Source organism: Vulpes vulpes, chromosome 13 (genome assembly GCF_048418805.1).
Source record: "Vulpes vulpes isolate BD-2025 chromosome 13, VulVul3, whole genome shotgun sequence".
NCBI lineage: Eukaryota > Metazoa > Chordata > Mammalia > Carnivora > Canidae > Vulpes > Vulpes vulpes.
In genome coordinates this window covers 6,283,240-6,296,112 of record NC_132792.1, presented here as the reverse complement: position 1 = coordinate 6,296,112, position 12,873 = coordinate 6,283,240, and the positions used below count along the sequence as shown (strand labels likewise).

Here is a 12,873-nt window from a genome sequence, read left to right as displayed (position 1 = left end):
AGGACATGGGCTTAACCAGAATGTAGGGCATGTGACAAATGAGAAACAGAAAAGACAAAGTTTGTCGTGTTTCAAAGCTTGTTTGCACAGAAATGCAATGTACGCTGCGTGTGGATCGGGTCCCAGACTGGTGAGCAGATGGACTTATTTTTACCAAATGGAATGGTCAAGGCGATAACACTGATTTATTGAGCTGGATGTGTGTGTGTGGCGCTCTGAAGAGATGGCAGGGAACAACTGACCCAGTTAGTCTCTGCTGCACACAAACAGCCCAACACTCTGTGACGTCGAGTGGCAGCCATGTGCTGTGACAGCCCCAGGCCCGGGGCGGCGGTGGGGGCTGGGGGTGTGTGTGTGGAGGGGGCACTGTGCTTGTGCAAGTGCAGGCTGGGTGGGGACTGCACCCTGGGTCCAGCCTGGTGGGGCAGCTCTGCTTCGTGGGGCTTTCATCTGCCTCCAGGAACCCTGAGTTAGCCTGGGTCTGTCCCTCTCACGCAGGGTGCAGAAGCCAAAAAAGGGCCAAGCAGAAACACAAGGGCTTTGAGGGCAAGTCACAAGGCCAAATGCAGAGTCTACAGGTGTGGAAACATACTCTGCTTCCTGGGGCGAGAGGATAACGTCGCAGGACAAGGGCTGCACCTGTGGGGTGAAGAAGTGGGCCCCGGGAGGCGATCGACTGCCCACACCGTCAGGAACCCAGAGTAAAGCACTAAGCAGGCCCCAAGAATTTGCTTCTAAGTCACCGACCAATTACGTGCTTGGCTGAGTGGAAAACAGAGAAGATCTCCCACTCAAGGTTTGCTATAAAAAGGTGATATCTGGGACATCTGGGTGGCTCAGTGGTTGAGCATCTTCCTTCAGTCCAGGGCATGATCCCAGGGTCCCGGGATCGAGTCTCACGTCGGGCTCCCTGCAGGGAGCCTGCTTCTCCCTCTGCCTGTGTCTCTGCCTCTCTCTGTGTCTCTCATGAATAAATAAACAAAATATATACATTAAAAAAGGTAATATCCGGGGATCCCTGGGTGGCTCAGCGGTTTAGTGCCTGCCTTTGGCCCAGGGCGCAATCCTGGAGTCCCGGGATCGAGTCCCGCATCGGGCTCCTGGCATGGAGCCTGCTTCTCCCTCCTCCTGTGTCTCTGCCTCTCTCTCTCTCTCTATGTCTATCATAAATAAATAAATACATCTTTTACAAAAAAAAAAAAGGTAATATCCTTTCTACCTCGAGCTGCAGTGTAAGATGGATCTGAGTTGGGGTTTGATTTCGCCATTCGTTGGCTGTGTGACTCCCTGGGTGTGTCCCCTCTCCTGGCAACAGCATCCTGCTTCTTCTCAGGAACTTCCTTGCCCTCTGGAGTGATTTTTTTTAAAAAAAAGAATTTACTTATTTATTTATTTGAGAGAGAGGGAAAGAGAGATCATGAGCAGGGAGGCGGGGGGAGAAGGAGAGGGAGAAGCAGGCACCCCGCTGAGCAGGGAGCCCGATGCGGGACTCGATCCCTGGACCCCAGGATCATGACCTGAGCCAAAGGCAGACGCTCAACTGACTGAGCCACTCAGGTGCCCTGGGGTGATTTTTTAATATCACTAGTATCGACATTACAATGGGCATCAGCGAACTCTGTGCCCCTGAGGCACTGGTTTCTGGGCGCAGGGGGAGAGCTGGAGGTGAGTTAGAGCAGAGCACTCACCGTCCCAGCGCCTGCCGTGTCTCTAATTCCGACCTGCAGGTGAAGGCTTCCTTGCAAACGCGAAGCCCTTTTATTGGGCTGATGGTGGCGTCGTGATGAAGAACAGGCCTCTAGGGCCTTGACGCCTGAGTCTGTAATCCTCGCCCCGCGCCCACAAGAGGGTGCCCCAGGGCAAGTCCTGAGACCCTCTGTGTCTCAGTTTCCCCATTTGTCAAGCAAGGGTGGCGTTCTCTGCTGCACAGGCTTCTAGTGAGGCTTAAATAAATGAACACGTGATACTAGGTATTCTTCTAAAATACTCAAAGCAGTGCTCCTATTGGGCTCGGGGAGACTTGACTTCTCACCAACTAATTAGGATCGGTACATCCTCCACCCTGCCTTCCCATCAGTTAAATCAGGCTGGCTTCTGTGCATGGAAATTTTAGAGGGGCCTGCCATCCAGATCCCCTGACCTGTCCTTTGGTCCTTAGACTCTACTGACACTTATGTCAGAGAGAAAGTAGGATGAGAAGGGTGGCCCCAGAGTTATTTGCTGCAAACCAAGTGGATCCTGAGAATGTCAGGAGGCACACCTGCACCCCCTAGCCCCGGCCGGAGTGATGCCCTGGCCACTGCCCTCCCTCAGTGACTGGGCACACACAGCATCAACTCCTCCCTTCCCCCCAGACACCCTCCAGCCTCGGGTGACGCTCATCAGCGTCAACATTTCCCATGACTCTTGTCTTTTTAAAATGCATTTGGCACAGTTACAACCTCCCGTGGATGCTACGGGGTCCCCCAGGCACAAAATCCACATCCCCCGCCTGCATCCTGCCAGGGCCGTTGGTAGCAGGACAGACCCAGATCAACTTAGCCGACCTGAACTCCTTCCGCAGCACCTGCAGCATCCTTGGCACTCAGTTTAACTATTTGTTGGAAAAAGCAGAAATTAAGTAAATGTCTCCATTCTCTACTGTGAGCAGATGGATGGTTACAGGAACATTTGGGGGGCCGGAGCCCTGATCTGAGAGAAATTGGGCCTCTCCGCCAGAGTTCCCAAGATAGTATTTAACCCAGAATATTGGAGTTAAAATGACTTGAAAGATCTTTTATTTGGCCTCCATTATTTTACAGATGGGGAAACTGAAGCCTGGTGAAGCTAAGCATGTCCATCAGCAAGCAGGATAATGAGGACATGTAGATGCATATTTCCTAGCAACTTTAAAGAAGCTGGTAGTCATTTTCTCTCTTTTTTAAAAAAGATTTTTATTTATTTATTCATGAGAGACACAGAGTGAGAGAAGCAAGTACATAGGCAGAGGGAGAAGCAGGCTCCCTGCGGTAAGCCTGATGCGGGATTGGATTCTAGGACTCCAGGATCACACCCTGAGCCGAAGGCAGACGCTCAACCACTGAGCCACCCAGGTGCCCCTGATTTTCTTTTTCTGAAGAAGACAGCATTAAGTGAGGGACACGAATGTCGCTTTTTGAACATCCGAAGGGTGACTATACGAAGAAGAGCTTCTTCAGAGAACGCAAGTGTCCGAAGATGAATCGGGTGCCCCTAGACGCAGGGAGGGCTGTGTTGCTTGGAGGCGTCCAAGCACAAACTGAGAAATCACTTACAGAGAGGAGAGAGGCATCAACACAGAAACAGGGAGAACGGCTAAAATGATAAAGGCAGAAAAAAAAAAAAAACCCAGTGTGGAGAAGACAGGGAGGAACTGGAACCCGCAGACGCTGCCTGTGGCCGAGGTAAGGGTACCACCGCTTTGGAAAACCAGTTGGCAGTTTCCAATACGGCTCAACTTACACCTGGCCTGTGATCTAACAAATTCGGTCCTAGAAATCGACTCCACAGAAAGGCACACGCTTCATGCGTGAAGACGTGCGTGAGATGGTCACAGCAGAGTATTCATAATAAGCCCAGATTGGAAACCATGCAACCGCTCCTTGACAGTAGAATGAATGAGTGCATTGGACCATATCCACACTGTGGGATTCCATACAGAAGGGGTCAGAAGAATTCTTCTCTCAAGGCCCGGAGAGGGTATTCAGCTAGGCCACGGTCTCCATCTCCAGTGTTGTCACAGTGCGGCCGTGGACTTGTACAGGAATGGATGGGCATGGCTGGGTTTGAAACCAAGAGTTTATTTACAGACACAGAGAGAAGGTTGCATTTGACTTGCCGGCCCTTGCACACCAACTCTGCTGTCCGGTAACGAGAATGGACGGTCCCCAGCTACAGCCGACAATGTGAAGAGTCTCACAAGTATCACGTTGGGCAAAAAGGAGCCGGACCCACGAACACCTACTGCGTGATTCCATTCGTGTAAGGTACAAACACAGGGAGAGCGTGCTGGGAGGCGGGGTGCTGGCTGCACCCTCGCAGGGGGAGTTGCTGGAAGGTGCGGTGAGGAGGCTTCTGGGATCCTATTTCTTCCCTGGGTCCTGAGGGCATAGCATGTTCAGTTTTTAATAATTCATCAGGCTGTGCTACGTGTGCTTTCTGAATGTATATAAAAAGGGTAGTCACAGTCTTAAAAAAAAAGGTTTGCAATAAAAAGTCTACAAATAAACAGGAGCAAGGCAGCTGTTGGCTTGTGAGCCTCTGATTTACAGCTAGCCCCCGGCTACAAAGTTAGATAACAGATCTGGGGTTGAAACCCGGGTCCCCAGCTCCGAGTAAGGAAAAGGAACTGACACTTAGTGAACGTTTTCTGTGTGCAAGGCACATACAACATCCAATCCTCAGAATAACTCTCAGGGAAGGAATTACTGCGTTCACTTCTGCAGCTGAGAAAATAGGGCCCCACAGAGGGAATTAATTTAACTGGGATCATACAGCCCGTTGGTGGTAACAGAAGTGTTATCTGGACCCAGGCCTGTCTGATTCTGACCCCATGTTCTTAAGCTGCTCCACAGGCTTTAAATGCAAACACGGTTCTTCTTATACGAGCATCGCGTGAGTGTAAAAATAAACTATAAGCCCCACGTTAAGAAATATTATCCAGTTATCACTGGCTTCAGCTGCCGGCAGCCAAGGCTGCTAAATCTTATTAGGGGATGGCCATGCTGGCTGCTTCTGGGCATGGGCCCAGCCAGGGGGACACACACCTGGCCTCCAAGGGCTTTTTCTCTGAAGCAGGCAGGAGGAGGTGTGGAGGTGGAGAGGACAGAGTGAGAGGAAGGTGAGAGCTTGGGGGAGGCCAGCACCCAGGAGGTGAAGGGGTCACAAGCCCCACGTCCTCGGCAGGAGCCACTTGCCTCTCTCAGTTCTCGCTTCTCTCCCTGGCCTCCGCCCCCTGCCTCCAACACCACTGGTGAAAGGCAGGGAGGCAGGTATTTCCCGATCCAACCAAGAGAACGAGGCTGGGTGAAGGTCGGCCTTTCAGAATTTTCTGACAATTTCAATTCATTCGCAAGGGTTGAAAATTGGGAGTTAGAGGGAGGAAGCTTAAATGCTTATTGCTAAGTGAAAGAAGCCAGGCTGAGATAGGCTACTCTGGAGAAGAGAGACAGACCTGCAGGGGACCTGGCTGGGGGAGGGGGGGGGCTGGAGGGTCGTGAAGAGGGCTGGCCAGGCAGGGCACAGAGGAGGTCTAGGACCACGACGGGACTCGGGGAGGATGCTGGATGGGTGACCACACGTCCTGACACATTTGTCCAAACCCACAGAATGTGCAACCCCAAGAGGGAATGTAAACTATGGATTCCGGTTAGTAACGATGTATCAGTATCGGCTCATCAGTTGCCACAGATGTTAATTAATAAGGGGGAAGTTATGGGGGGGACCCTGGGAATCTCTGGGAACCTTCTGGACTATCTGCTCCACCTTTCTGGAACCTGAAACTGCGCTAAGAAACAAAGTCTATTATTATTATATTACTATTATTATTATTTAGAAAATAATTAGGTAAGTTTATGGAAAAATCTGGATTTCTGGCCTCATTGGAAAAATCTGGGAACATGCAGCCTGCATTCCTGGGTCTGCTGGAGTCTGGCAACATTTGTTCCCATGGAAGAAGCACAGCCTTTTTTTTTTTTTTCCCCTGAGGCTGCTTCTATTAGAATACCTCAGTTTTGCCACAGTCAAAATGAGTCCATGTCACCCTGTCTTGTTGCCCATTGGGGTCACTGGAGTTTGGGATCCCCGGGGGAAGATGAGCAATTTAGTGTAATGGTTTTCCAGTTGGATTCCTCAGGGACCCTCCTCCCCGGGGTCTTGAGGCCGGGGAGGAGCCCGGGGCCCCTGACTGTACCTTCCCCTTATCCGCTGGACCCACTGGACTCGAGTAAAGCTGAACTTAAAAGAGAATAAAAGCCTCACAGACAGCAGGTCTGTAAGATGCATTTGGAAAACGAGACCAAACCTTAAACTTTCGAGCGGCTCACTCCTGCTAAAGAGTGTGGGAAGGCAGATGGAGCCCCGTGGGCACCTTGCTGCTCCAGGATGCCAGTCCGGGGCCCTGCCACGAAGCTGCTGCCAGGCCCCAGGCCCCAAGCCCCGCACACTCTGGCCGGCAGGTGCACCATCTGTGCCCTGCCTCGGGCTGCTTCCACGTCACACAGCGCCCGCCACTTCCAGCCCCTCTTCGAGCCCTGGGACTTGTCTTCATTCTCAGGAAAGAAGCCTGCATGAAACTGGTGCCTCTCCAGAGTGTCTGTCCCCTACATGTGTCCTACACAGGCCACTTTCTTTTGGTAGGTTGGCCACATGTCATCCCCTGGTAGCCTCCCGTCAACGCTCATAAGCGATCGGTACGTGCCAGACGCTGTGCAGGAAGCTGGTCGTTGTCCTCAGGAAGCTCGTCCTCGTGGTGGAGATGATCGTGTGACAAATAGCTGTGGGACTGCGTGGCGAGCACGGCGAGAGGGGTGGGCGCGGGGCCAGAAGGGCACAGGAGGGGGGCGGCTCACCCAGAACGAGGGCGACAGCTCGGGCTGGACACTGCGCTGATTCTTGAGGCCAAGTGGGCACGTGAGCGGCGAGGCGGGATGTCGGGCAGAGGGCATGGGTGGGCCCAGGTGGGAAAGACACGGCATGTTCGAGAGAGGCCACTGGCTCTGGAGCGCTGGTGTGAGGCTACTGCCTGGACAGAGGCACTTTCCAACTGAGAAAGAGGGAGCACAGGCAGCTGCTTAGTCTGAGGGCTTGGGGGGGGTGGGGGTGAGGGAGGGAAACGTAACCCTCTTATCAGATCAGCATAGCCCATCCTGCCTCCACTTCCTTCTGCTCTGTCCTCGGGTTTGTCAGCAGCATGTGAGCCACACCTGCCACTTGCTCCCCGCTGGGGTGGGCTGGTGGGAATGAAGTCACGTGGGTACAATGTCTGCTTGTCACCTGTCCCTACTCCATGATTTATTAGGGTAGGCTGTCCGACCTGTGCTCTTCACACATCCACCTCAGCATCACCTTCCAGGGACAGGGCTGGGAAGACTTTCGGGCAGGAGTTTTTTTCCCCCAGATCCAAGGCTTGGGGGTGGATAGAGGAACATTGCAAATTTATATACAGCATTTTGTGAGGCTGGGCATCTCTCCTAGGGAAAGGCTCCCAAGCTTTCATCAGAGCAGGTTAGGTTAGGGCCCAGCCACACGTTCTAGAAGGAAACTGAGGTCTCAGGAAGCCCTGAAAGCAGGCTGAGGAGCAGGGATCACAGCTCTGCTGACCTCAGACCTCAGAACGGAAGTTCATTAGGATGTGGGGGTGACAGCGAAGGGCATGGCCAGGGGACCCCAGTTATTAAAGTGGGAATGTTGTAGGACAGAGGGGGAAGGGATGCAGGGTGAGAAGAATCTAAACTGACCACGTTCCAGCAACCTACCACAGGTGGCCTTGCTGGCAAATCCTTCACACTGACGACGGGTCCTTCCCTCGTGAGCTACAAACCGACCCCTGTGACCACTGTCCGTGTGCAGGAGTAGACACCTTCACACACCAGAAGCTTGGGGGACCACGAGCCCACATTTCAGGTGGTGGCCCAGGTGGCCCTGGTGCTCTGTTTCTCTGACAACTCACTTTCAGCAGAGTCCACCCTTGCTGCGTGTGGGATTCAGTGATTATCTGAGAGTGGTCGTTTCCCCTGAAGCCCTTCCCTGGGGTTTCGATCCTGAGGTTTCCTGTAAGATTTCGTTTGAAGAAAAGGTTTTGCTGTTGGAACTTTTTATTTTTTAATTTAATTTAAATTTTAATTTAAATTAAATTTTAATTTAATTTAAAGACATAGTTCCATGGTACTTTCCATGATTATTGTGTCATGAAAATGAGCGGAGTAGGTCAATGAAAGCATTGGCACTAATAATGAGCAGGTCAGAGCAGCGGCTTCTTAAGCCAAAGGGGGCCACTCTGCAGCCTTAAGCCAGGGCTCTGTGCTCGGTCACTGGGGAGAAGCAAAGGTAGAAAGATACCAAAAGCTGCTGGAGAACCACCTCCAACAGACCCAGCGGGTCCGCAACCTGTACGTATCTACTAGAAGATTCCCTCTCACCTTTTCATCACCTCACCTTGTATCGGTCAAAAGACAAAATATCAAGCCTCTACAGACTGGGAGTCAAGGCGTGAGGATCCGTGTGCTTGTGCACGCCCTGGAGTCCAGGTAGCAGGCCCGGGAGGAACAGTAAAGAACATGCGAGGCAGGTGTCATCAGACGGGAAGAAACAGGATTTGGAATTGGGAGGTCTCAGTCTGCCCCTTCATTAGCTACGTAACCTCTCTGAGCCTTGGTTTCTAGATCCGTGAAATAAGGGTAAGAGCAATCCCACCCAGCGGGGTCGTGAGGGTCAGAGCCGTGCATCCTTCACTCCTGGGTACCCAGACTCCACCCCATGATGAGGTATGGAGGGTAGAGCCTCTGCCCTCAGGGGGGCTCACAGTCTAGGAAGTGAGCAGTGACAGAGCCCCGTGATGGGCAGCGAGCGCAGGCAGACGTGGCCGAGCGGGGCTGTACATGAGGCAGGCAGAGCAGAGGCCGCAGACTCCCGTTTCCCTCCCCCCACCCCCCCCCCAAGCCCTCAGACTAAGCAGCTGCCTGTGCTCCCTCTTTCTCAGTTGGAAAGTGTCTCTGTCCAGGCAGTAGCCTCGCACGGGCTTGTCCCTGGCCTTGTGCAGCTGTTCCTACAGAGCCACTGCACTCCCCGGCCTGGGGGCTTCCTCTGCCCACCGGAGCCCACTCTGCCCTGCAGGAGGAAGGAGAAGCATGGATGTCTCTCAACCTACGAGTGATGGTGGGGTGTGTTAACACGAGGCCAGTGGCCCCCATGGTGACTTGCAAAGGCTTCTCCCCCAATGCCTCCTTCTCTTCCTTATTTCTCTTCCCCGCTCCCTTACCAACACTTCCTGGGATTATTTCCCAGTAAGCTCCCAGTGCTCAAATCCTGGTCTGGGCACCTGCTTCAACGGTGGGCACCCAATCCCCCCAAGGCAGAGCCGAGAGACAGAGCCCCTGGGGAGAAGTGATGCTGAACTGAGCTCCGAGCCCCTGAGGGCAAACACGCCTGGCCAACCCTACGAGCCGGGCGCGCAGGAGGATTTAGGATTAGTGGCATCATTGTAAGGGGACGTGGACCACAGCATGGCCCTTACACCAGAGCCGGTCCAGGAACAACCTGTCACCGATCCTAAGACAGAAATGACGGTAAGTGTTAGTGTACAGCAGGTTAGAAACCAAACAAAACAAGCAAACCTTCACTTCAGACCGTCTGAAGTAGGCGTTTAGAACACCCAGCTCCCTTCTCACCCACACCTTTCCTGTTTGTTGTGTTCCCAGTTCTTTCCAGGGCAAGTCAACCTAGAGAAGAAACAGAGTGCAAGGGCCCCTCGCATGGCCTGAGCCTCAGGCCTCCAGGGCCGTGGGGTGCCGGGGGCCCCAGCTTTGCCAGGACCCATGCGCTACCCCTCAGGGGGACCGGGGAGCCACCTCTGCACAACCTACTCGTCCCCCTGCACACAGCCAACCAACAGGCTCTAGGAAGCCAATCGGCAGACTGGCATCTAGAAGACTGGGCACCAGATAACACCAGATGAGAGGGGCTGTGGTATTTGATCAACCGGAGCCGACTGTCCGCGAAATTCTGAGCATATTTCTAGGAATAGGCTGGAACTCGACTGGTTGTACTACTACCTCTGTCCTCACCGCCGCTCCCCTGCCCACTCTACGACAGCCAACATAGTCTAGGGCCGGACACACAGTAGGTGCTCAAGATTTGAAATGCGTAACTGAAGAATATATTATGATTTATGTTTTGAACCCAGAGCCTCTCCACCTATATTGACTCCTTCCCATCAGAGTTCAAACCCCAGTTCTCACCCCCTAAACATCATAACGCCCTCCCTGCCTTCCTCCTCTCCCCATCTCCCTCCTGCACCCCATACACGAAGTTCTTGGAGGTGCCTGGGAGGCTCAGTGGGTTGACAGTCTGCCTTTGGCTCAGGTTGTGATCCTGGGGTCCTGGGATCGAGTCCTGCATCAGGCTCCCCGCTCAGTGGGGAGCCTGCTTCTCCTTCTCCCTCTGCCACTCCCTCTGCTTGTTCTCTGTCTCTCTCTCTTTCTCTCTCGCAAATAAATAAAATCTTAAAAAAAAATTTCTTGAAAGAATGACCCACTATTCTTATTTGGTATTACATTTACCCCTGAAATCGCCCGCTCTGGCTCCCGTCCCGATCGCCTCTGAAGCTGCTCTGACCAATGTCTCCAACAACCTTCTCGTCCCGAGGTGGAATCTACCCACCTCAGATTTCCACTGCAACATGATGGAAAATGCATGTTATCAAGAGACGTTGACAGGGATGGGCCAAAAGGGTTTCTTGCTCCTGTGTTAGTCTTCTGTGGCCACACAACACATGACCACAAGCCGGTGACTTTGGCTAACACGGATTTGTTATGTCTCACTTTCTGCAGATCTGAAGTCTGGGCATGGGTTCACCAGGTCCTCTCTCAGGGATTTGTAGGCTTGAAATCAAGGTTCCAGGCAGGTGGGGCTCCCACCCAAAGCTCCAGGTGATTCTGGTCCTTGGCACAATACACTTCCTTGTGAGCTGGGGATTTAGAGTCTTTTTCAACTATACTGATGTCAAGATCCTCTCAATCCTGAACTTGTGATGCTGAACTTTTTTTTTTTTTTTTAAGATTTTATTTATTTATTCATGAGAGACACAGAGAGAGAGGCAGAGACACAGGCAGAGGGAGAAGCAGGCTCCTCGCAGGGATCCCAGGACCCTGAGACCACGACCGGAGCCGAAGGCATTTGCTCAACCACTGAGCCACCCAGGCATCCCGAACTTATTTTCATCTCCCGATTTTCATGGTGTTTCAGTCTTGTTGTAGAACACGTTTAAATCCTTTTACGTGTGGGTCTGCAATGCATAATGTGTAAGGCCTTTTCCAGTTCTGGGTCATCTGTATCGTTGATAAGCACATTTTCTTCCTCTTCACCCAGATATTAATCAAGTGTTTAAGGGACAGGCTGAAACACTGAGGTCTCTGAGGTTGGCATGACTGTTTCAGTAATCTGACAATTTCTAAAAACATATTCACTTAATTGAACTAGCACCCATGCCTTGTGCAAATTGAGATATGGGATGTCTGTGACATCGTCTTTATCTGGAACCTAGTCGTTCTCTTAAAAATGGAAATGAGATTAAGGAGAAATAATCTTTCCTTAGAAAAACCATGCTGATTCTTAGGAACTAAGGGTCACAAACTGGCTGCTAAATTCACAGCCTAGTGTTTTTTGGGGGGATTGATGCTATTAGAATTGTTCCTGGAATATACTTTCTTAACTTTCCTAAAGATCTTTAGAGTGTTTGGAAACCACATTTAAATATCCTTTCTGAAATCTTCCTTCTGTAAAAATGGACTTATATGAATATTCTTCCTAACAGATTTTCTAAAAGACACACTTTTCCAAAACGGCAAATCAGCAAGGTCCTAACCATGTTCGCAGCCACTATTATTTATAACTCACATGCCTCCAGAAGACAGCTAAATATACCAAGCTTGTGAAATGCGCACTCTGGAACTTGAAACTGTGAAGAACAAAGGCAGGTAAATCATGACCTTTGGGTCAGCAGTGATGGAAACTAGGCCATTTGTTTTTCTTTGTTCTTATTTTGAGGCAATCTTCTCCTCACTTTTTTTTTTTTTTTTTGAAGTCCTGGGATTTCAGGGTCCTACCTCCATTTTTATTCTGATGAATGCATCGTCATTATAGTAAGATCTGAGTAGCCCAAAGGAGATGTAAATTAATCTGAAGCCTCTTTGGTCTCTGGTGCTGGGTGAAAGCCATTTGGGCTTTACTCTTGATGAAGTCCAGAATTAACGAAATGTAAATTACAGGAATCAAAGCTTATTTCTGATAATAAATGTGCACAGCATGTTTGGATAGTTAGATCTGTCCATTTCATTACAATATCAAATATTCATTGCATCTTAGAATTAGCTGGAGTTTAGGGTAGTCTTTCTTCTTTCTTTCTTTCTTTCTTTCTTTCTTTCTTTCTTTCTTTCTTTCTTTCTTTTTCTTTTCTTTTTCTTTTTTCTTTTCTTTTCTTTTTCTTTCTTCTCTCTGTCTCTCTCTTTCTCTCTTTCTTTTAAATCCACATGTCCAGCGCATGAACTAGGCACAGGCACAGACCAAAAGCCAAGCTGGGATAAACAAGGTGTTGCTTTGTCCCTGGCTAATATGAGGCAGGCACTACCAACCAGATGTCACTCTACCCAGGTCAGAGACTTTGGGTAGTTTTTTCTAAAGCATTTTAAAATTTAAATATAAAGCTTTTTTTTTTTAAAAAAAAAAAAAACCTATTAAGCATTTTTAAATTTAAAATATACCACATAGACAAGTTTAACAAATGGGTGTAAAGTGAACACGCACGCAATCATGCCCTGGGCAAGGAAACACTTTACAAATAGTGTCCCCCAGAAGCTCCCTCAATATTCTTTACGGGTAACAACTGCTCCCTCCTCCCAAGAGTGACCACTTTATTTTTATAGCTTGTCTTTGTAGGTTTATTGTCTGTGGATGCATCCCTAATTTTGCTTGTTTCTAAAGTGTTTGAAAATGGAGCTCCATTATACTATTCTTTGTGACTTTTTTTTTTTTTTTGCTCAACACTGCAAGACTCATCACATTGTTGCGCACATCTAAAATATTCCTTTTTTTAAAAAAAATATTCCTTTTCTTGCTGTCTGTGTACTATATAGTGAGCAT

At 50.3% G+C, this 12,873-nt stretch overlaps 1 non-coding gene across 1 annotated transcript; it reads right to left on the bottom strand.

Annotated features, from left to right (window-relative positions):
* Positions 1–12,259: 12,259 nt before the first annotated feature.
* On the bottom strand, positions 12,260–12,394 carry LOC112916074 (small nucleolar RNA SNORA48). Its single transcript, XR_003234254.1, has one exon. It is a non-coding gene; the product is annotated as a small nucleolar RNA SNORA48 (small nucleolar RNA).
* Between the last annotated feature and the right edge of the window lie 479 nt (positions 12,395–12,873).